This window comes from Spermophilus citellus (genome assembly GCF_964194105.1).
Source record: "Spermophilus citellus genome assembly, chromosome: 1".
Classification (NCBI taxonomy): domain Eukaryota; kingdom Metazoa; phylum Chordata; class Mammalia; order Rodentia; family Sciuridae; genus Spermophilus; species Spermophilus citellus.
Window position 1 is genome coordinate 58,892,394 of NC_138182.1, and position 25,352 is coordinate 58,917,745.

A 25,352-nucleotide genomic window follows, 5' to 3' on the forward strand; every position below is an offset into this window, starting at 1 on the left:
AAAAAATACTTCAAAAAATAAATCAAATGCTGTAAGAAGAACATTGATTGTATTTTTCTCAAATCTCTTGATGCTGCTTCTGAATTTAGGATTTCATAATATTTTGCCTTTCATCTAAAGGGTTAGAAATTATCAAAAATTTGAATATTGTGAACTCATATTCAGAACAAAATATTTCATTCTAAAGAAACTAGAATATAGAAAAGTGATGGTTGGAGTAACTGTATGTCAGCATGACTGTGAAGATAATAAATATTTTTTATATTTTTTTGAATATTTACTTTTTAAGAATTTACCAATAACACTAATGGAATTATTTGTTTTGGGGTAGAAAACCCATTAGCTAACATTGTTACACAAAATATTATTAATGAGCTTATAAAAGTATAAATATTAATAAAATATGTTTAGATATTAAATTATTAGGTACATATGTTTAACTTTACAAAGAAATGTTTAAATAATCCATAAATTACTCCAATGTTACTGGATGTTATAATCTGATATTCAAAGAAGAACTGGCATATTTTCACAAAAAGTTTGAAAATTAATTATAAATTAGTTGCTTTAATATAAATAATGATAAATTTAATTTCAAATAAAAGAAATATTTGATGTAAAAATTCTTAAATATTAAATTTCAAAAATATATTTACTTAAAAAATATAAAAGTCTACTTAATCAACTCATGTAACGAGCAAACTCTGTGAGGCTTTTATGTGGATGTCAAGTCAATAATGGAATATCCCAATTAAAAGAAGAAAAAAATAAACAATAGATTCTCCTTCAGTTGCTCTAGTATAACTTTTTGGGGATAAGCTTAGTGTTCACACATGGTCTTAATTCAAAGGACACTTAAAAGTTCCATCATGTAAGAGCTTTTTCAGTTACAGTAAGATAGACATATTCCTATATAGCTCAAGGAATTGTAACCAGATGTATACTCAATATATTAATGATTTGGCTTCAAGTTTAATTTAACCTGAAATTGTAATTGATTTTACAAGTTTTCCCAATCTCTCACTGATGTACTAGCCATCTGGAGATACCACAATATAGTAACAATATTGGCTCTCTGCAAAATAAGCAAGTGTGCAGGATTGGAATGTTTATAATACATAAATTTAAGGAACGACCTGTCATGAGGTAGTCAACTCCTGTATTCAATTAGAAGCTATATTCAAATATTTAGTGGTAATTAGTCATAATGGTATGTTACTTAACAGTAATTTTTCTAAATTTACTGTTAACAGATAACATGTATTTTTAAAACTTAATTTAAGTAAATATTTTTCTTGAACAAAACTTTTAACATTTTTGAAGTTTATTATTTCGATTTTGAAAAATAAGATTTGTTATATATATATACTTGTATTTATCTATTTATCATATAAACTAAAAAGTAAGTATAAGCAACACATTTTGACAGTAATCAGGTTTTTAAAATTACCAGGTATTGACCTATAAACTATCTTTTGTCGTTCACCAGTTTTATCTATAAGTTTGACAAGTTACTACAAATGCTAAATTTGAGTGGAACAAGAGCATTATATTTTCAAAGGGATTCTTTTAGAAAGATTTCTGCAAAGTAAGGTGTCACTAGAGACTTGTGTTTGAGTTCTTTGTGAATATTTAATGATCCATAGGGCTGCATTAAATTTCATGTAAGAAAATAACATATTCAAAGCAAGAATCTACTATGGATTAGATATCAGTTTAGGTAATTTCATACAAAAATCACTTCTAGGGTAAATTTTGAAAGTATTTTCAAAGTCCTTTTCATGAATTTTCACTAAAATACAATGTGTAACGAAGAACGTGTGATATACATTGATGATGGGGTGAACAAATGTCATGCATTGCATGAGACTTACATTTCATTTTTTTTTATGTTTATTTTTTTTATTGGATGTTCACAATATTACAAAGCTCTTGACAAATCATATTTCATACATTAGAATCAAGTGGGTTATGAACTCCCATTTTTACCCCAAATACAGATTGCAGAATCACATCAGTTACACATCACATTTTAACATACTGCCATATTAGTGACTGTTGTATTCTGCTACCTTTCCTATCCTCTACTATCCCCCCTCCCCTCCCCTCCCATCTTCTCTCTCTACCCCATCTACTGTAATTCATTTCCCTCCATGTTTGTTATCCCATTCCCCTCATAACCTCTTATATGTAATTTTGTATAACAATGAGGGTCTCCCTCCATTGCCATGTGATTTCCCTTTTTTTCTCCCTTTCCCTCCCGCCTCATGTCTCTGTTTAATGTTAATCTTTTCTTCCTGCTCTTCCTCCCTGTTCTGTTCTTAGTTGCTCTCATTATATCAAAGAAGACATTTGGTATTTGTTTTTTACGGATTGGCTAGCTTCACTAAGCATAATCTGCTCTAGTGCCATCCATTTCCCTGCAAATTCCATGATTTTGTCATTTTTTAGTGCTGCGTAATACTCCATGGTGTATAAATGCCACATTTTTTTAATCCATTCATCTATTGAAGGGCATCTGGGTTGATTCCACAGTCTAGCAATTGTGAATTGTGCTGCTATGAACATCGATGTGGCAGTATCCCTGTAGTGTGCTCTTTTAAGGTTTTAAGGAAATAGTCCGAGAAGGGCAATAGCTGGGTCAAATGGTGGTTCCATTCCCAGCTTTCCCAGGAATCTCCATACTGCTTTCCAAATTGGCCGCACCCGTTTGCAGTCCCACCAGCAGTGTACAAGAGTACCCTTTTCTCCACATCCTCGCCAGCACTTGTTGTTGTTTGACTTCATCATGGCTGCCAATCTTACTGGGGTGAGGTGGTATCTTAGGGTGGTTTTGATTTGCATTTCCTTGACTGCTAGAGATGGTGAGCATTTTTTCATGTACTTGTTGATTGATTGTATGTCCTCCTCTGTGAAGTGTTTGTTCATGTCCTTGACCCAGTTGTTGATTGGGTTGTTTGTTTTCTTATTGTCTAATTTTTTGAGTTCTTTGTATACTCTGGATATTAGGGCTCTATCTGAAGTGTGACGAGTAAAAATTTGTTCCCAGGATGTAGGCTCCCTATTTACCTCTCTTATTGTTTCTCTTGCTGAGAAAAAACTTTTCAGTTTAAGAAAGTCCCATTTGTTGATTCTTGTTATTAACTCTTGTGCTATGGGTGTCCTATTAAGGAATTTTGAGCCCGTACCCACAATCTGTAGATCGGAGCCAACTTTTTCTTCTATCAGACGGAGAGTCTCTGATTTGATATCTAGCTCCTTTATCCACTTTGAGTTTACTTTTGTGCATGGCGAGAGAAAGGGATTCAGTTTCATTTTGTTGCATATGGATTTCCAGTTTTCCCAACACCATTTGTTGAAGATGCTATCCTTTCTCCATTGCATGTTTTTAGCTCCTTTATCAAATATAAGATAGTTGTAGCTTTGTGGATTAGTCTCTGTGTCCTCTATTCTGTACCATTGGTCCACCCACCTGTTCTGGTACCAGTACCATGCTGTTTTTATTACTATTGCTCTGTAATAAAGTTTGAAATCTGGTATCGCTATACCACCTGATTCACACTTCCTGCTTAGAATTGTTTTTGCTATTCTGGGTCTTTTATTTTTTCATATGAATTTCATGATTGCTTTATCTATTTCTACAAGAAATGCCATTGGGATTTTGATTGGCATTGCATTAAACCTATAGAGAACTTTTGGTAATATCGCCATTTTGATGATGTTAGTTCTGCCTATCCATGAACAAGGTATATTTTTCCATCTTCTAAGATCCTCTTCTATTTCTTTAGGGTTCTGTAGTTTTCATTGTATAGGTCTTTCACCTCTTTTGTTAGGTTGATTCCTAACTATTTTTTTTTTTTGAGGATATTGTGAGTGGGGTGTTTTTCCTCATTTCCGTTTCAGAAGTTTTGTCGCTGATATACAGAAATGCCTTTGATTTATGTGTGTTGATTTTATATCCTGCCACTTTGCTGAATTCATTTATTAGTTCTAGTAGTTTTTTTGTAGACGCTTTTGGGTCTTCTAGGTATAGAATCATGTCATCTGCAAATAGTGATAATTTAAGTTCTTCTTTTCCTATTTTTATGCCTTTAATTTCTTTCGTCTCTCTAATTGCTCTGGCCAGTGTTTCGAGAACTATATTGAATAGAAGTGGTGATAGGGGGCATCCCTGTCTTGTTCCAGATTTTAGAGGGAATGCCTTCAATTTTTCTCCATTCAGAATGATGCTAGCCTGAGGCTTAGCATAGATAGCTTTTACAATGTTGAGGTAAGTTCCTGTTATCCCTAGTTTTTCTAGTGTTTTGAACATAAAGGGATGCTGTACTTTGTCGAATGCTTTCTCTGCGTCTATCGAGATGATCATATGGTTCTTATCTTTAAGTTTATTGATGTGGTGAATAACATTTATTGATTTCCGTATATTGAACCATCCTTGCATCCCAGGGATGAATCCTACTTGATCATGGTGCACAATTTTTTTTGATGTGCCTTTGTATCCGATTCGCCAGAATTTTATTGAGGATTTTTGCATCTAGGTTCATTAGAGATATTGGTCTGTAGTTTTCTTTCTTTGAGGTGTCTTTGTCTGGTTTCGGAATCAAGGTGATGTTGGCCTCATAGAATGAATTTGGAAGAGCTCCCTCTTTTTCTATTTCCTGAAATAACTTGAAAAGTATTGGTATTAATTCTTCTTTAAAGGTATTGTAGAACTCCGCTGTATACCCATCCGGTCCTGGGCTTTTCTTGGTTGGAAGTCTTTTGATTGCTTCTTCTATTTCATCTATTGATATTGGTCTGTTTAAGTTGTGAGTTTCCTCCTGGCTCAGTCTGGGCAAATTATATGACTTAAGGAATTTATCGATGTCTTCACTATCTTCTATTTTGTTGGAATATAGGTTTTCAAAATAATTTCTAATTGTTTTCTGTATTTCTGAAGCATCTGTTGTAACATTGCCTTTTTCATCCCATATGTTAGTGCTGAGTCACGAGAAGCAGGCGATCCAGGGCTTAAATGCAACAGATTCGTGCTCAGTGTGTGTTTTCTGAGGGGCCCAAAGTGTACGCCCTAGCTCCACGTCAGCTCAATATTGCCTAGTGATCCTGAGCAAATAGGCTTTAGATAATTTACAGCTCCCTATGCCCACGCAGTTGAAGAGGTCAGAGACTTGATCTCTCCGCGCCTGCCGCCATGTTAGATCTCCTCAATGATATTCATGTTACCCTTACAGTTTCCTGGCATAAGCAAGATCTTGGGGTTATACAAACTGCTGCTTCTGTTTCCAGTCCAGTTTTCTAGAACTGAAACCCTGCTGCCTTCGCCTCCACCTCTGGGCCGCGCTCTTGGGCGCCGCGCTTGTCCGCGACCTTAGCAGCGCTGCCGCGACCTCCGATGCTCCTCGGCCCGGTGCCTAGCTCCCGGGGCCCAAGCGGCTGCCGCCGCGGCTCTCCACCCCCTCCTCCGGAACATGGGTCCCCTCGCAGGGGGATGCCGAACGACCCCAGAGCAGGCTGTGCCCCAAGGTGCAGCAGGGAACAGGCGACCGAGGCACTTGAGGCTGTGGTCCAGCCTTCGGAGGACAGGGCTCGGCATGCAGCCCAGTTCCAGTCTCTAGATGCGGCAGCTGGACCGTGTAGACAGGCCATCAAGACAGCATGCAGAAAGCAAATGGCGGCTCCCGCGGAGTGGATTTTCGGCCCTGAAACCACAGCCCCGCCAACAATTCCAATCCACTAACTCTCTCTGTATAGACAATATTCAAAAAAAAAAAAAAAAAAGGGCGGGGTGTACTGAGCTTTCTTTGCCTCAGGTACTTACAATCCACTGCTGATTATGCATTCAGCTTCTCAGCCGGGAGCGAAGTGAGAGAGGAAGCAGATTGGCGCAAAGCACCCGCGGCTCTGAGTAGGAAAGCGTCCGGGAGCCAAGCGTCTCTTTTTCAATCTCTTTGTTTATTCTGCTGCTTGGCCGGGTGGTCCACTACAGATTAATGGTGAAAGGAGCTCTAACAAGCTGCGCGAAGTCTCCATTAAAGCTGCTGCTCTGAGCACAAGGCTCAGCACTTCAGCAACCCCCGTACGCAGCGACCATCTTCCCCATGTGTCCATGGTGATTCTAGACTTACATTTCAAACATTAAGAATACACGGGAAATATTATAGACATGAAAGGATGTGCTAATGTTATAAATAATATCAAGTGAAAAGGTGATGAACATAGGGAAAGACTATGGTGGTGTGGTTGCAATTACAAAGTAGTTATGTCTTCAAGGATGAGACATTTAGACCAAACTTGAGAAAGTTAAAGAAACAAATGGTGCTGATTTCCAGAAAAAGCCATTCCAAGTGGAGGATCAAAGTGGTACAATTTCTCTAAGAATGGATGTCTGGTGGATTCAGATTACATTAAGGAGGCCAGTGAGAATGGAGTGAATGTTGAAAATTAAAGTCAGAAAATTTTCCTGAGATAAGGTTTGAAAATCAATCGTAAGAATTTCAATGAAAGAATTTTCTGAGTCATCAAATAAAATGAAAAGCCAAAAAGTAGAATTAGAAAAATAGTGATCTTGATCTGACCTACATTTTGAAAGGATTACAGTGTTTGTTAGGTGGAAATAGATGATAGCAGGGAAAACAATTAGAAAACAGTTGTATCAAAAACAGTTACATCAGAGAGAGAGAGATTATGGGCAGTGGTACTAGGAATGGAGGCATGGTGGAATTATTCATAAAGGGAGAGCCATTAGAATTTTTGTCATCTATTTGATGTACCATCTGAGGAAAAAAAAAAGAGGAATCAAGAATAATTTCAAAGCTCCATATGTGCCAAATCCTCTGTTTATGTGGTTTCCCATATGTAGACAAACTAGATAAGGACACGGTCTCCTTGGATTCGTCTAATAGCATTTGAAAATCTCACACATTGTATAACAGTTTTGTCATTATTACAATAAACTCCCTTTCATCATTTAATGTCCCTAGAGTCCATGTGTTGAAGCCTTTTCCCACAGTGCTCCTATTGGGATGTCATAGAACTGTTAGGCAGTGGGGCCTTGTGGGAGGTCCTTAGGTGATGGGTATGTCCTCAAGGGAATAGTGGGGACCCTAGACTCCTCCTTCCATTTTACTTCTTGGTCATCATGTGAGCACTGTTCTACACAACACACTTGGTCATCCACCACCCTCATCAGAGATCCCCAGCTATGTGTCCACTGCTCTTGCATAGGAAACTACAAATTCATTAGTCAAATTAACTTTCTCTTATTTGTGAGAAGGATGGGGTGCTGACTAAAACAAAATACCAGCACCTTTAGCATGCTAAATATGAGCTTTTCCTGCATTAGCAAGAATGTATTTTAAAAAATGTTTATGCCAGCAAAAGTGTGAATAAAACCAGATTGCCGAAATTATTAGTCAAGTATTAGATGTTACCTGATTACTCTCTGACATACAAATCCTTAAATTGATCAGTCTATTTTAAATTTCTAAAATATTAGTCTACATTAATGAGATATAATTTAAGGAACAAAAAAAATATTTACTTTTTGCACTTTTATTATGTTTTTGTGTAATAAAAAATAAATATATATGTATATATAAAATTTCCCTTTTAACCATTTTTAAGTGAACACAACAATAGTGTTAATTCCATATGCAATGTTGTTCCACATGTCTAGCAATATTTATCTTACAAAACTGAAGCTGTGTATCCATATAACAAATCTCCTTCTAACTCTATAGCACCTGACTGCATCTATGTTTTCTGCATCTAAAAATGTGACTATTTTGATATTCATATGAGAGTACTCATATAATGTTCATCTTTTTATGTCTGCCTTATTTCACCTAATGCAATGCCTCAAGGTTCATTCACATTTCGGCATATGACAGGATTGGCTTAGGCTGAATGATATTCCATTGTATACATATACTGCATTTTATGCATCAATCAATATTCAGATTATTTCCCCCTCTTAGTATTACAAATGTTAAAATGAAGGTGGATATACAAACAAGACTTAGAGATTTTGTTTTCAATTCTTGTGGAAAGTGTTCCCCAAAAAAGTTCATTTAGATAATGCAGGGATGTTCAGAGGTAAATTAATATTAAAGATATAATCTAATCAGTGGATTAATTCAGTTGATACATTAATAATTTTTGTATTTGTTCTAATTAGTTATACAGGACAATAGAAAGCATTTTGATACATTGTACATAAATGGAGCATAACTTCTCATTCCTCTGGCTCTACAGGGTGCAGAGTCACACCAGTAGTGTAATCATACATGTATATGGGGTAATAATGTCTGTCTCATTCTCCCATCCCCATAGCCCCACCCCTCCCCTCACTCCCTTCTGCACAAAACAAAGTTCCTTCATTTTTCCCAACCTTGCTCCCCACTATGGATCAGCACCACCTTATTAGAGAAAACATTTGGCCTTTGATTTGGGGGATTGGCTTATTTCACTTAGCATGATACTCTCCAGTTTCATCCATTTACCCACAAATGCCATGATTTCATTCTTCTTTAAGACTAAGTAATATTTCATTGTATATATACTGAGATTAATAATTTTAATATATTACTGGTTTATAACTATAGGCAGTTAGGGAATGGTTAGAGAAAATCGGTCACTAGGGGTGTATCCTTAAAGATTAATATATCTTGTTCCTGATTCCTTGGCTCTATGTGCTTCCTGGCTGCAATGAGTTCAGCATCCTTCCCGACAATGTTCACCATCACCTCAGTCATAGAACAATGGAGTAGACTGACCATGGACTGGGAACCCTGAAACTGTGAGCACAACATATCTTTTCCTCTTCTCAGTTGTTTGTGTCATGTATTTTAGTCACACTGATAAAAAAAATAGTTAACACAACTCAGCGGTGGGATTGTTGGATCATATTTTATTTCTATCATGCTGTTTTCCAAAGAGGTCAGACACTTTTATATTCAAAACACGAATGCACCAGGATTGCAAATTCTTGCCTAAAGTAACTATTTCCTGTTTTGTTCCTGTTTTGTTATTTTTCTTTTATAATGGCCATTTTAAGAGATGATATGTCTTTCTAGTTTTGATTTCATTCCTTTGATGATTAGTGATGTGATGAATCTTTTTATGTTTATTGGTCATTTGTGTATTTCCTTGAAGAAATGTCTAGTTAAGTCTTTTGCCTATTTTATTTAATTGGGATATTTGTTGTTGAATTATAGTTCTTTATATATTCTAGATAATAGTCCCACAACAAATTTGTAATTTTGAAATATTTTCTCCCATTTTATAGGTTGCATTTTCACTGTTTATTGCACAAGAGTTATTAAAATCTGATTTCCATTTGCTTAATTTTGATGTTATTTTTTTGTGGCATATCAAAGAAATCATTGTTCAATCCCATGTCGTGATTTCACCCTATGTTTTCTTCTAGGAGTTTTATAGTTATATGTCTTTTATTTAGAGATTTCATGCATGTTGAGTACATTTATATGCATGGTTATATGCAGAAGATCTAACTTCTTTCTTTTGCATGTAGTTTTGCATCCAGTTTTCCCAACAAAACCTGTTGATGACTTCTTTCTTCTCCTTTGTGTATTTTTGGCATCCTGTTGAAGAACATTTGACTGCATACATGAGAATTTTTTGTGGGGGGCTCTATAACATGTTCCATTGGTGCATGTCTGTCAATAAGGCAGAATAGTGTTGCTTTAATTACTATAGTTTGTACTGTAGTTCCTATTTTCTGGGTTTCAATTTTCATGAATTATTTTCAAAGGTCAACTGTGGCTTGAAAATGTAAATTTAAAAAAATTCCAGAAATAAAAAATTCATAAGCTCTGAATAGCTAACTGTCTAGCATGACCAAATCTCATGCCATTCTGCTTTATCCAACTAAGATCATGAATCATCCACTTAGTCACCAACTGCCTACCTGGTCTCTAGTTTAGATCTCTTTCAGTTTTTTCCTTCAGGGCAATAATAGCCACATAAAATGAATTCAGATTTGTTTCCTTCTGTTCAATATTTTGGCAAAGTTGGAGAAAAAATTAATGTTAATAATTTTTTATGTTTTGAAAAATTCTTCTATGAAGCCATCTGGTCTGAAATTTTTCTTTGTTAAGAAGTATTTTATTACTGATTGATTCAAATCCTTATAATTTATGATTCTGCTTAGATTTTATTTTTATTTGTGGCTTAATCTTAATACATTTAGGTTTATAGAAATGAATCCATTTCTTTTAGGCTTTCCATTTTATGGAAGCATAATGGTTCATTGTAATATATTTGGATGCTTTTCATCTTAACATATCAACTGTAATATTTTTTTTATAATTGATTATTATGTATTTTTTCCTAAAAAGTTAAAGAGCTAATTTTATTGATTTTTTTAAAAAATAACAATGCTAATTTTTAAAATATTTTATATTATATTTCATTTATTTATGCTCTTATCTTTATTATTGTCTATGTCTAACTTTACATTTTATTTTTTCTTCTTTCTTGAGGTATAAAATTTAGGCTGTTGATTTGATTTTTTTTTCTTTTCTTCTTTTTTTTTTTTTGTGTACCAACATTTGAACCCAGATGCATCCTACCACTAAGCCACATACACAGTCCTTTTAATTTTTTGTTTTGAGACAGGGTCTCGCTAAATCGCTAAGGGCCTCAAATAAGTTGCTGAGGCTGGCTTTGAACTTACAATCCTCCTGCCACAGCCTCTGGAGTCACTGGGATTACAGGTGTATGCCACCATACCTGGAATTTTTTTTTTTTTTTTTGCATTTTTAAAATGCATTTATTGCTATGAACTTTTTCTCAGAGCTGTATTTAATGTAATTCATAACTTTTGATGTGAAGAACTTTCAAATTTGTTTATTCAAGATATTTTCTAAGTTCCCTTATGATTTCTTCTTTGACCATTGGTTGTTCAATCATTGGTTAACTTTTTTATATTTAAATATTTTCATTTTTACTTTTCCCGAAGATTTTTAATTTTTTTCCATTGTGCTTGGAAAAGATACTTGGTATGATTTTATTCTTATTAAACACCTATTTTGTGGTCCAACATGTGATATATTCTGTACAAAATCCCATATATACTGGAAAAGAAGAGTGTTCTGTTGTCGGAACTGACCTTCAACAAAGGTTAGGGGAATGCAGGAGACCAGCAGGTGCTTCCCTATCTGAGCGAGAGGGAGAGTGTAGAGACCAGGCCCGCCACCCAGCCTGGCCAAGAATCACACCAAATCGGGAGTTGAGTCAACCATGGAGGTGCAGCAATCTCAATTTTATTGTGTCAGGGACAAGGTTACATAGTGATAGAAGGAGGGTGTAAGAAGAGACAATAGTGAGTACCAATAAGGGGCAGTTATGTCACTATCACTAAGGGCCTAGGCAGATTTCAGATTAAACCATTAGGCAGGGCTAAGGTCAAAAAAGCCCTCGCCAATCCAGGCAGGTCACGTATAAGGAAATGCTCTGGAAGAACCCATGAGGCAACCTCAGCCAACACCCAATAATAGTCACGGTCCCAAAGGAGATAAAAAGTTCCAACATTCTGTTCCTGCACATATTGTTCTTTATTTGCCTTTTAGGTCCATTATAGTGTGTTTATGTTTCCTGTTACCTTTTTGAACTTTTATCTAATTGTTCTATCCACTAAAGAAAATTGGGTATTAAAATCTCCTCTAAATATTATATTACTATATGATTCTCTATTCTGTCAGTGTTTATATACTATATATGTATGTGCTATTGTTAAGTGTATGTGGTTTTAATTCTTATATCTCTCTTGTGAACTGGCCTTTTTATCACTGGATTTTGTTCAACTTTTGTGACAGTCTTGACTTGTGGCCTAATTTTTCTGATATAAATATGGCCATCTGGTTTTCTTTTGCTTATCTTTATGTGGAATAACTTTTTCTACTTTTAACTTTCAGTCTTCATGTTCTATTAGCTAAAGTGACTCTATTGTAGACAACACACAACTATTTAAAAAATCATTTGGATCATCTATAGCTTTTCATTGAGGTATTTATACTATTAATTACTTTTTGACAAAATTACCTTACTGTTACCATTGTGTACCTCCCTGGCTGCCTTCTTTCATGTTTACTTGAACTTCAGTTTGATATGCTTTGATTATTTATTTATTTTTTTTCCATATCTTCTAAAGATATTTTTGATATGGATACAATGGAAAATACAAAATGTTTCTTTTAATCTCAAACATAATGCAGAATTAATGCTTGATAACTTGTTTAGGTACATAAAATTAAGATATATGTAATTTGTAAAAAGAAATGTGGTATATATACACAATAACATATTACTCAGCCATAAAGAAAAATGAAATTATGGCATTTGCAGGTAAATGGATGGAATAGGAGAATATCATGCTAAGTGAAATAAGCCAGTCCCTCCCAAAATAAAAGCTGAATGTTCCCTCTGATATGATGATACTAAAGCACAACAAGGGAGGGTGGGGAGGGAAAGAATAGAAATCCATTGTATGAGACAAAAGGGAATGAAAGGAATGGTGGGGGAAGGGACTAGGAAGGACAGTAATCAGACATAGATTTCCTATCATTGTATTTGATTTTTTTGTGTGTGTGTGTATGTTCTATCATTGTATTTGAATACACCAGGAGTGTAACTCTGCATCATGTACAACGACAAAAATAGGATTGTAATTAGTATAAGTTATACTTCATGTATGTATAATATGCCAATATACATTTTACTGTCATATATACCTACAAAGAACAAAGAAAAAAACATAATTTGTGTATTTCAAAATTTCAAGTGAATTCAGTGAATTTATATGCTTTTTGATTTTGGCTTTGGTTGCTGTAAATAAGTAAAAAATATTCATTGTTAAAGTCCATATATTGAAGTCACACAGACCAACTTAAATTGTTAATTCAATATCTTTGTTTCTATAATATTTAGATGTTGGGTTACAGTTTCTAAGTTTTGGTTCTTTTCTTAAAAAAATAAAAATCAGTACATCTTTCCTAAAAGGATATTGTAAAAGTTCATGGAATTATATATTTAAAATATGTAGGAAGGATGGTGAAAAATAATAAAATATCAATTGTATATCTTCCATTTTCTTAGAGATATCATTCTGATCTCTATTAAGGATGGATGCCAAGGTCAAGATTATTTAACTTCTTTATTTACTTATTATTTAAAGTAAAATAAGTTTGTATTTCAAAAGACTTAAAATATTATTTTATGAGTGATCACATTTCAAGAAACCAGTTGCTTAGGAAAATGAAATTAAAGTGGTATAGTTATTCTTATATAATGAAAAAAACATTAAAATATTTCTAATTATTGTTCACATATATTATAAAATGTTTCAAATATTCATAACTAACAATGATTTTGAATTTATTAGTTTATTACAAAGATCAAGGAAATACTAAGAAGTTATTAACTTTAAAAATCAGTGAGAGGACTCACAATGATAAATATTTAAATTTATGAATGCATATGTTTTTATGAATATATATGTATATGTTTTTGGATAAGCATATATATATATATATATATATATATATATATATATACACATTCATCTCTACTCATTTTTTTCTTTTTAGAGAGAGAGAGAGAGAGAGAGAGAGAGAGAGAATATCTTTTTTTTTTTTTTTTTTTTTGTAGATGGACACAACACAATGCCTTTATTTTTTTATGTGGTGCTGAGAATCATACCCGGGTCCCGCCCATGCTAGGCGAGCTCTCTACCTCTGAGCCACAATCCCAGCCCTCTATTCATCTTTATGTATAAATTTTTCTTAATAAATAGAGAAATTTTAAAATATTGTATAGATCTAAAGTCCTGAAATGGAGAATCAGCAGAACTTCCACTGAAGACTGTCTAGTGGCTGACTTCATTTTACCTTGTAGAATTTTCACATTTAAAAATTTTAAAAGGCAAAAGTCAAGAAATCATCATTTTTTCCATATAAAAAAATGCTAAAATCTGCTCCTTATTTTATATTTTGTTTACTTAATATTAAAATAAAATGCATTTATTCTTTATTAAAGGCAATATATATTTATGAGTTCAGTTAGATCAAGGTCTATTCTTTAATGATAGATTGGAAAGACCTTAATTGTCTTTTGAAGATCGCACCTGCATATCAACATTAGATACTTGAAAGAAAACTAAGAGAAGTTTCTAGTCTTATTTTAAGAATCCAAATCTGTCAACTAACTATAGGACAAAAAGAGGAAATACTTATTTTGTTTGCTTTTTCTTTTTCTTTCTGTTTATGTGGCTTGGAGTGATAATAAATGTTGGAAAATATAACCTTTGGTAATGAAACACTTAAAATCAATTTATACATACATATGTAAGTTACATGGATATAAATGTATACTTACATATACAAAAGTGTGTACATAAGCATGTGAAAAATTCAAATAGTTCTTTGCTTGTTGTTATGAATTATATTCGTCTGTTAACTAAAACAGATACAGAATCATGCACAGAATCCAATATTCGCTATCATTCATGGTAAATTCATGTAAGTATGTATGCATGTATGTATTTTTATATGAATAATATTGTCATTGTAAAAATATGTACAGGGAAATCATTAATAAAATAAACCATGATTTCTTCTGGTCATATAGCAATGCTGTTTATACTAAGAAAAAAAATATCAAGCATCTTGCTCATCTCCTGGGCCACTTTAATGAAGATAGCTGTATTATTTTCTGTATCACTTATATTTTCATATCCTATGAATTATTTATACATCAAAAACATAATGAAAATTTCATGGGCAGAATAGAAAATGTTTTTGGACTCACCAGTTGGAAACATATTATTCAGAATATTGAGTTGCAAAATCTACTTTTTAATTTTAAACACTTATATCTGAAGGCAAAAAATTATGATAAAATTTAGTTAACTATGCTTTTCTTTAGTGCCTAAATTGCTATCAGGCTGTTCCTATTAGAGATAGTAATGCTGAAGTTATGACTAAGTCTTATAAGTTTTGTTCACATTATTGTCTTGCTGATTAGCTATAAGCAAAATAAATATTGGTAAATTATATTAAACAAGTTTATTGATTTTATTATTCTCTGGTTACATTTTTGTGGACATATTAATGATCAGCAGTTTAAAAGCTATCATATACATTCAGCAATATAATAATAGTGAAATGGGAAAATATTAGGTTCAAATTTATTTTGTTACATTAGTTTCAAAGAGCATTTTACTTATTATTGCATTATATAATCACATTTCTATATATCTTATTTTCTATATGTGCATCCATAAACACATCTATATTCATATTTAGACCTTTGTACATACCTCATCCTAAACAAAACAATTGATAAAATCAGTAAGTCAGATTACTCTGAATGAAATGCAAAATGTAGCTTAAGAAAGAAACATAGGAAATGCCATGCAGAGCAAAGATAAAAACATAATGGATGGTTGTAAGAAGATGGCCTTTTATGTATTTATCTTATTTTATCTTTTTATTCATAAAATCCCAGATTTAAAGGATATCATGAAGTACCAGACCTCTACATACTTCTCATTATGAAGTTCAACAAAATTTATGTTAAATATTCAATTTTGTGAGATAAATATTGCATATGAATGCTTATTTATTTTAACTTTATGTTTTATATTAAAAGTAATTTTTTAGGGCTGGGGATGTGGCTCAAGCGGTAGCGTGCTCGCCTGGCATGCGTGCAGCCCGGGTTCGATCCTCAGCACCACATACAAAAAATAAAAAAATATGAAAGCATTCCTTTAAGAATGAGAGTGGAATCTATAATGTGAACAATACTGTACTAAGAGGAGAAAGAATCATCCAGGACACATTTGTACTATACTTCTACAGAGATTTATTTTAATACTTATTCCCAGCCCAAGATTATATTTCCCACTCTAATTTTTTTTTCTAGGAGCAACATGGCTAATTTTTAGCTAACGAATTGTAGGTAGAAGTTACATACAGTGTTCTTACAGTGTTCTTATGATTGGTCCATAAAAATCTTTGATGCTATCTTTCATGTTCCCTTTACCTATTTTCTAAATGGCTATAAGCATTCACTGTGACTTTAAGAATAAATATTGCTAATGAAATAGTTAACCTAGTTTCATCAACCTAGGTTCCCCAAGTAACTAAAGTGGATTAACCCTACTCCCCAACTCTCTGCTTTGAGTTGGACTTCCAGTAAATGAATATTAGACATTCATTATGGTAAGCAACTGATACTTCAGTATTGCTCATTATAATAGCTTGTTTTACTTAAGTACTGCAAAACTTAATGCACTTTTGATATTTTAATAGTTTTTAAATAGGAAACAGAATAACACACAATGGAAATATAGCCAAAATAGCTTGTTGCAAATTCTAACTCTGTCAATTGCTAGGTTTTTTTTAAAAATTTATTTTATTTTATTTTATTAGCTACACATGACAGTACAATGATCTTGACAATTCATACATTTGAATCAAATGGGGTATAATTTCTCATTTTTCTGATTGTACAGCTTGCAGAATCACATAAAAATCAATTACTGAAAAAATAAATTTCTCTGAACGTCAACTACTTATTTATAAAATATCAGTAGAAACACTGTTGTTGCTACTAATATCACACACCTCAAAGCACTCTTGTGAGAACTTGATGAGTTTATTTATACTCAAATATATTAATTACTATATATGTTATCTATCATTTCCTTTTCTGCCTAGCATTACTCTATTTGTAAGAAATGTAGAATTACTAAAGCTGTGGCAAGAAATGGGAATTTTTGTGAAAGTCAATACCAATATTTAGTATAAATGCTTTAAAAATAAGCAAAATCTGATGGAAATTCTGAGACATTATATGAACTGAAACAGTAGAGAAACCTACTCTTCTACCTCTTCACCTATACCTTTTCTGCTATATTGTTTTTTTTAATTTATTATGCAGTTAGCTCTGAAGAAATTTTCTACTAATAAAATATGCAGAGCCTTCCAATTTTTCCAGCCATCACCTATCAACACTTATGCCTTGCATTTATGCTCTTTAGGTCAGTGTTCTAAATGAGAGAGTCTGAATGGCTTCACATTTCCATTCTTCTACTCTAACAAAAACACAGGCTTATGTACGCATACATTTATTTCTGCTACTAGTGTTCTAGATTTGAAAATTCCCTGTTATCTCTTCCTCATCCATGTTTACTAAAAATAGATTCAATTCAGTCCTTTATGGTTATTGTGTTGGGAGTTAGTGGGTGTAGGGATGAAAAACAAACAAACAAAACCCTCCATCAAAAAGTCTCAGATTTAACAGCTGAGTTAGAAAAAAAATAATAATTAATAATCTCAATAGAAAATTAATACTAGCAAGATAGGGTGTAGTTCTTTCCTCTTATGAGTTCCATATTCATATTCCAAACTCATTGTAGGGTATCTCTACCTGAAATAATTTTGGTTATTATATTTACTTCTTTTTCCATTTCTTTGCCTGGTAAATGTCATAATAGATTAAGTTATATTTTATGTTTTTTATACCACTTCTCTCCTGTAATTAGATATGGTAATAAGAACTCCTGTTTATAACATAAAATCACTCAAGTTATCCCATGAAGTTGGCAATACACCTGCTTTCTCCACTCTTCTTCCAACATCCAATAATAGAGAAAAGCACTTCATTTATCTTCAAAGTCCTCCCCAAAACAATATCTGACATGAAACAAGTTCTTAATAAAAGATCAATTAATAAATTAATCAGCTGCTATACTGTTTAGACACATGCTCCATAAATCATACTTCTTGTAACATGACAATAGAGATAATATCTCATAGAGACTAATCCTCTTACTTTGTAAAAAGTTGAGGAAACTTGATTGTTTAATCCTGTATAGTCTTCAGAATTTAATTACATACAACTTTCATAGTTTATTAGTATTTTTTCTAAGTTCGAATTCATAGCTAAATTTCTTATAATTTTAAAGGTAGGAAATATGTTATATAATAACCTTTGCTTCTAATTCCTGGGAAAAAATATTACATTGACTGCTCAATTAAAAGGACAAAAAAGAATGAAAATTAAAACTAGTGCAGAGAAAACCAAACTAAGAAAACAAAGTGCTGATGATGCTGATGATGCTTATGGTATTGATGGAGCTGGAGAGGGCCACCTCACATGATTGATTCATTGGTCAGCTATGCATGTAGTTTAGAGAATAAAAGGTATATGGATGAGTATATATGAATAATGTATATGTGATTATTTATAGTATTTAAAAACTCACCTCTGAAGCTATTTTTGTCTCAGGAAGAGACATTTTGCATTGATTTGATATAACTCCCAAATAGTTTACCTGCCTTAGCATTAGCCTCACCATTCTTCACTAAAGCCCACCAACAAGTACACAAATATCAACACCAGTATGTGACTGAGTTGTTGATTCTTCAGAATAGCAAATTGCCATGCACCCTTTTGTATGTTATACCTCTTGTTTTTACATAATTATTGTCCCTTTATTGCTGTTACCCCAACATCTAAACTATTTTTATGAAATGGATTTCATAATAAAGTATCAAGGCAAGAACTTGACAGAGTTTGACTGATCCAAGGCTCAAATCCAGGCTTGCTTCATTAGTGTCTAGGACATTTCCTCTCTTTATATAATGTTCCACTTCTTTAAAAGACAAAATATTTGCATTGAGATACCAAATATAGTGAAATACTTTCTGTATTACACTATGAAACCATTCAGAGTTGTGAGGTCAGAAGGCTGTGCCTCTACCCAATACATTTAATAACTTTAAAATTAATTTATTTAATAAGCATTATTTTCCCCCATACTCTAAAACAGCTATTACAAGGCTGATGGAATTATTAAAAAGCAAAAGCTCAGGTAAATAAATTGCTATCAATGTGCCTAGACTATAATTACCACTTTGTTAATGCAAACTATCCTTATGATAGTGTTCACATTTTATTATTTTATTTTATCTTTACAGTTTTAGAGATTACTATTCCTTATATTTAAAATTGCTATTTCAAGTTTCAAAAAATAAGCAAACAAAAAGTGCCACCCACACATGAACACACAAGAGTGGTTTATTTCTCTTTCTTTTGACACACTGCCAACTACACATTGAAAAGTCTTCCCAGGCTTTCCATTTCCCAGGCACCTCTTACTATACTTGTCCTACACATATCTTGAAAAATTTGGATCCAAACAATTGAATAACAAATAAGGTTAAAAATTAAACATTGAACAAACAGCTTTATCCATTTATGTTCCTGATAAATAAAACTATTTTAAATTTTATTTAAAATTATTTTTGCTACAATTCAGATTTTGAAGCTATAATAAAAACAATGAAAGGTCTTCCAAGTCAATATGGATCACTTATAATAAGTTTTGATTCAGGAGGCAGGTACATAAGAGATTTTTTAATTTAAATTCTGACATTAAAGGTAGAGAGTGCTTTTATTTGTGATTTCATATGGTTTCACTGGAAAATAAAAATGAATACTACTCCATCATTTTGGCAGACACTTTAATGCCAGCCATTTAGCTATCTCCCTGAAACGGAATGCTGCCTGACCTTTACTCTTTCCACCAAAAAGAAATTGTAAAAGCCCAACAAAAATGTAATTTTCTGGCTTTACAATAGGTGAAGAGAGTGAAGAAAAAAAATGAGAGTAGAATCTGAAAATACAGTGGAATAAAGTAATATAGGGTAGAAGGTGTTTATATATATATATATATACATATATATATATATATATGGAATGACTGTTTTTACTGATAATATATCTTGTGTAAAAATTCAAAGTTTCATATTTTACAAACAAGTGATAGGTTTTACAAAAAAAAAAAGAAATTAACACTGAAAATACTAATTTTATCAAAGATATCCACACTATACGGCAGTTAGCCAATAATTCCAAATAATTTCATGGTAACTTTTTATCACTTAAAATATTTGGGGGATGAAGAAGTAAATCAGTGGTACAATGCATGCTTAGTGAGCACAAGGACCCGTATTTAATCCCTAGAAAAGTAACTAATAAATACATAAAATTTTAAAACAAACCTGATATTGAGAAAATCACCTTAATTTTGAAGTTTCGTGTTAACACATCATTATAAAGATCTAGCTTAGAGAAATAATGATAGAATGCTGCTACTTCAAAATATTACTTAAGAATCATGTATAACCACTCAAGGTACTTAATTTTGTGTCTTGGAAAGCCATACTATATATTAGACAATTTGGGAGATTGTTAAAACAATTTCATCCTTACTTTACCTTATCTTTGTGCTTATTTTTAATCACCATTTAATACAGAGCATATAAGAGAATCTCTTCTGATTTTTTATTAAAATATGCTGCATTAAAGACATTACATTTTTGGTAGGTAAAAGTTTTTAAAATGACAATAAGTTAATTCTGTAAAAGTACATTAGTCACCCCTATGAAATAATAGTCAAATGTTAGAATTAGTGTATTCATTTCAAAATATACAACGGATAAAATCTCACAGTTTCTAACTGGGCAATATAGTTCTTATGTTTATATTCTGGGCTTTATTTTTGAATTTCATCCTATAGCTGCAACAACTGAAAATAGACTCTTCAAAATTCAACATCTTCCTATATTTTATGTGGCACTGATATTATAAGCTGTTTATCTCTAATTTTTACATTTATAGAAATTTGATACTTTAGAAAAATTAGTCATTTTAAAGGAACACATAATAATGAGACTATGATTTACATACAATTTTTTTTCAAAGTATCTTGACGCTTAAATCTCTAAATTATTCTAGTTTATAGCATAGTATTTCTTTCTTGGGCAGAGGCAGGGGTATCAGAGATTGAACTCAGGAGCACTCGACCACTGAGACACATCCCCAGCCCTATTTTGTGTTTTTATTTAGAGACAGGGTCTCACTGAGTTGCTTAGTGCCTTGCTTTAGCTGAGGCTAACTTTGAACACAGGATCCTTCCGCCTCAGCCTCCACAGCTGCTGGGATTACAGGTGTGCACCACTAAGCCCAGCATATAACATAGTATTTCTAATAAGAACAAAAATGGGCAGACATTAGCAATTTCTTATGGGTGGGAAAAATCTGAAAGATCAATAGTGATTTGTTTAATATTAAAATAATTGGACTTCTACTAATGATAGTTTTATTTTTAATGGACTAATACTCCTCCTGATAAAAACAGTAATGCTGAAAAACTATAGAACATAATTTTTGAAGGCATTGGAAAAGAGACCAAGAAGACACTAGAGTAAATAGAACCCTCCCAGAAGGGAACACATGGTATGAGATCCACATTTACCTGGCAGTTTCCATAGAGCCCTGCCTAGCCCACAACCTGGAAGAGTCAGTACAGTGTAAGCAGAGAGCAACAGTTTAACTGGTGTGAAGAATCATAGGAGAGGGATTGAAACTACAAGACGCAAGGGAAATTAAGTGGGAACTCCCAAGAGGATGAAGCCACAAAGAAGGAAAGATGAAAATCTATCTGAAACTCCCCTTTTACTTTTCCCTGCACTAGAAATGCAAGGATCCTAGGAAGAAACAAGGGCTGGAAGACTTTATAAAAGCCAAGAAGATAATTAGCTGCCCACCATAAGGAAGAGACACTTTGAAGTCTGAAAAATCATGAAGTTAAAAGGGTTTACTGGCTATTTTAAACTTTTCATAGCTTTGAAAGAATTATCACTTAAAAGTAAGGGCCATGTCCCAGCACATGCACTAACGAAGAATGAAACTATGCCTGCAGAAAGCAAAGCTGAGCTTCCAGTAACCAGCTTCTAGAACAAACTTAACACTCTCCTGGGGAAAAAAAAAAAAAAAACAAACCCAAGGGTCTCTATTACATATTCATAAAGTATCCGTAAAAAATAGGAGTTTATTAGACATGCACAAAGCAGGAAAATATGACCCACAGTCAAAAGAATAAGTCAATGCAAATAGACTAAAAGGAAACCCAAATGTTGGACTGAGCAGAAAGTTTCTTTCAATAACTGTAAATATTTTAGAGAATGTATAAAAAGATATTATGACCATTGAAAATGAAAGAACTTTATGAATTGAAAAAGAGAACCAGATGAAAATCACAAAATTGATTACATATGTACGAAATTATGTTGGTTTGAATTTTAAGAGCAGATTTGAAAAATACAATAAGGGATCAATTACTTTGAAGAGAGGATAGAAATCATACAAACTGAAGAGTTTAAAAATATAAACAAATAACCTCTAATACATAACCTAGGAAAATCCCCCAAAACACTGTAATTATGGCTATAGAATGCAATCATTTGTGAAACTTATGACAATACACTTAAAAACTGCCTTTTGTTGTGTGAAAATCATTTCACAGTTAAAAAAATCTAAAAATAAATTATTCACGTAATAACTAGATTTTAAGTCTCCTCATTATGATTTTACTAATTTTCTAGAAACTAATTGTAGTCTAAAGTATTATGGAGTGATATTGAAACACTAATCTGGTTGATAGCTGAAATACCTTAAATTTCAATCTTTATCACTACAATGCATTAGAAAGAAAATTTACCACTTCTAAACATTATTCTCTAAATCTGTGAAGGACTAAAGTATTATTTCATTATTAGCTGCATGCACATTTTATTTATTTTATAAGTATATAAAGAATCATATCCCTTTCTAATAGACTATCAGTGATTTTCATAATTAGTGAACCAACTATTCACAAAGGAATAATTGAAAATCAAATCTGGGTTCTGTAATTCACTCAGTGTACTTCGTGCTAATGAGAGATGATTAAAAGACACAATCGATGTCACTAAGCTCAATGGAGAAGAGATAAAGGGGTACTCAGATGATCTTCTTGCCAGAAGACACCATTATTTTATAATATGTCCAAGGTACATACAGATTTGATGTTCCTATACAAAGTAAATCAAATACATATGGAATCTAGAAATGAACAAAATCTCATGTTAAGAAACTATTTATGAAATAATCTAAAATAGAAATGGAATCTCTCAGAATGCATCGACTAAAAATCATAATAGTGAGAGAATCAAATTATGAAGATATATGTCCTTCTACATCATTCCCAGATTCCATATTTGCAAATTCTTCCTAAGTGCTAAAATTTATTTGTAATCCCCCACCCCCACCTCACACACACAAAGAAAGAAAAGATGCAGAGTACTGAAAAATGTGAGTTGCTCTAATGGCATGTCCATAGCTCTCTGGTCCAGTGAGATCACAGAGATAATGGCCAGAGGTTATACAAGGGGGTGGGCTTTTACAAGTAGTTATCTATGCCACATTCCATGTGGCATAGACAACTACTCTATTGAAATGAAAATAAATTATTGCCCTCTTCATTTTAATATTGGAATCCCTCTCCTGAGTGTTTTAAATTTGGATTCATTTGCCCAGCACAAACTATATTTCTCAGACATCTTTGTTGCTAGATGTAGCGATGGGACACATTTTTAGGTAGTGAAATGTGAATACATTTCCAAGGACAAGTTGTCTACAGCAAACTTTCACTCTACTCCTTCTAGCAGGTTGAAAAATGATAATGGTTGAAATAACAGTGGAAGTTATGTGCTAAGGGTTGCGGAGCTACACATTTAGCCCAGGTCCCCGCAAATCAGCAGGTAAGAGAGTCTTCCTACCAGCTTCAAGATGTTATATAGGAGGGACATTTTCATCACCTCAGGTTACTTCCTTCACTCCCCTGGGTCCTGACCCCACTGTAGAACAAGGCTGTGACTATGGGGCCATCTAGATGGTGTTTGAATTCTAACTCTGGCAACTTTTGGTCAGGGAGCCTCAAGTCCCTTAACACACACTTTCTTTCTCTTTTATAAAATAAAAGAAATAGAGTCAACCAATATAAAATGTTTTTAGGATTTAAGATTTTAATCTTTGTGAAATATTTCCTCCCCAGAAGCAATGATTTGATATTTGCTAAATCAGTGACTTCTTATAACCTGACCACTATAAATAACAAAGTCTACTATACACGTATTTTAAATAATTTATTATTGTTACTCTAGTTTTTGAAATATAGGTTTCCCTAATGCCTAACATGAATATATGTTGAAAAGTAATCTCAGATTCCAAACTTACTGAAAAAAAGTCTTCATGTTACTTCTTACACTTTGCATAAAACACTGTGACACAAGTGGATATTTAGTGAATACAATTTGAAATTATAACAGATGTAAAAAAGAGTGAGAATTACCATGAAAGTCCTAAAAAAAAAGTAAAAACATGGTAATATGAGAAAAATACACTTCCCCTGGGATGTTATATCTGGTGTCCAAAATGGCCTTCAAATGTTTATGTAATTGTTGTCAAATCTACTGAGTATGTGAGTGTGCACTTTCTACTTCCCTGTAAGACAGGGTTATTTTCAGCTAAAAGACTTATGTCTATAATCTTACCACAAAAAATAAAATCACTCATTCTATTTACCTCTCCCTAGGGGGTTTTTAATGTTGCTTTTACAGGTAGCCAGGTTCATCCTCTACCAAAAATATAAACAGCCATATTTATCTCAACCATCTTCATAAAAGGGTTTCCATGGATACAGATAATTATTTTTCTGGATTTTTTTTTTTTTGAATCACCCAAATATTACCACTACAGAACCAGAAGACTGGGGCCAGCAGGAAATTCAGAAAGCAACCAGGATTTCAATTGCTGCCTTTCAGTTTTATATTTTGTTTACTAGCATACAGAGTCTTAGTGCTATTTGTTTCCTTTTCCATCTGAGTTTTGATTTTGGACATGGTCTTGAAACTTTCTCAGTAATGCCATCTGTTCAGTTATTGCTGAATTTTCAGATATTTATGACTCTGAATCGCATTGTACAGAAAGTCTTTGAGAACAGTACAAACTCAAAATGTCGTTCTTCTGTCATTCTAAAGTGGTGATATTTCACTCTGTGGAATATATAACGTTGTCAAACTACATCTGAATGCAGTTCCCTCACATCCTTAATTTATCAATGCGTATAACTACTAACATTTCAACTAATTACCCATCTGTTCACTTTCATTTAGTCTTCCTTTTGCTTAAGCCTCTGTTCATCAATGAAGTGACCCACTTCTTCTTTTATTTAGTGACATTCAAAAACTTTAAAGATATCTCTGCTGATACATGTTCAGATAGATAGGTGATATAAGACTTTGCCTAAATATCATATAGTATTTTCAGTGTGTGATTCTGTGTGTAAGTGGCTATAGTGATAGTCACTAAAACTTTCTAACTTCTAAATCCTTTTAGTCCTGATGATATGGTGATAAGAAAATATTTTTTTTAAATAAGTC